Source organism: Fukomys damarensis, unplaced genomic scaffold, assembly GCF_012274545.1.
Source record: "Fukomys damarensis isolate Sample0158 unplaced genomic scaffold, DMR_v1.0_HiC HiC_scaffold_38, whole genome shotgun sequence".
Taxonomy (NCBI): domain Eukaryota; kingdom Metazoa; phylum Chordata; class Mammalia; order Rodentia; family Bathyergidae; genus Fukomys; species Fukomys damarensis.
In genome coordinates, this window is record NW_022900950.1 from 67,133,887 (window position 1) to 67,134,428 (window position 542).

Sequence of the window (542 nt, forward strand, 5' to 3'; positions counted from 1 at the left end):
GACCCGGGCGAGCCCGGCAGGTGGAGCCGTGGGGAGGATCGACGCCCGGGGGCTGGGAGCTCAGACTCCTCGGCACGCAACTTGGCTGCTCTTAAACTTGGTGGCACCGGGCTTCCCCCACCTCGCCCCACGCCCGCTCTCCGCCAACTTTACGCGCCGGTGTAATGAGCGCGGAGGAGTGGAGAGGAGCAGCGAGGCGAAAGAGGCTTAAATGGCTGGGTGGGTGGGTTCGAGGTAGGATGCGCAGCCAATGGCTTAACTTCTCCGGAGGAAGGGGCAGTTCCCGCCCCCTCGCCCTGTGGGTGGAATTCTTTCTCTTATCTCCTCGCTCCGGTTCTTTAGCTTTTTCTGGGCCTGGGGGCGGGGGGCGGAAGCTCGGAAAGGTGTCTGAGCTCCCTCCTCCTCCGCGCCGCTCCCCGGGCTTCCCGGTCTCCCGCGCCGCGATCGGGCGGCCCTCCTGGGGGTGCAGCTTCTGCCCCGCGCTCCTTGCCGGGCTGGGAGTCCGCGCGCCTAGGGTGGCTTTCGCCGGGCGCTCGTTGACA

The 542-nt window shown here is 67.9% G+C and overlaps 1 protein-coding gene across 1 annotated transcript in view; it reads left to right on the forward strand.

The window, feature by feature from the left end:
* The window catches only part of Maml3 (mastermind like transcriptional coactivator 3), a 398,475-nt gene that overhangs the window by 2,059 nt on the left and 395,874 nt on the right, over positions 1–542 (forward strand). The window lies entirely within an intron of this gene.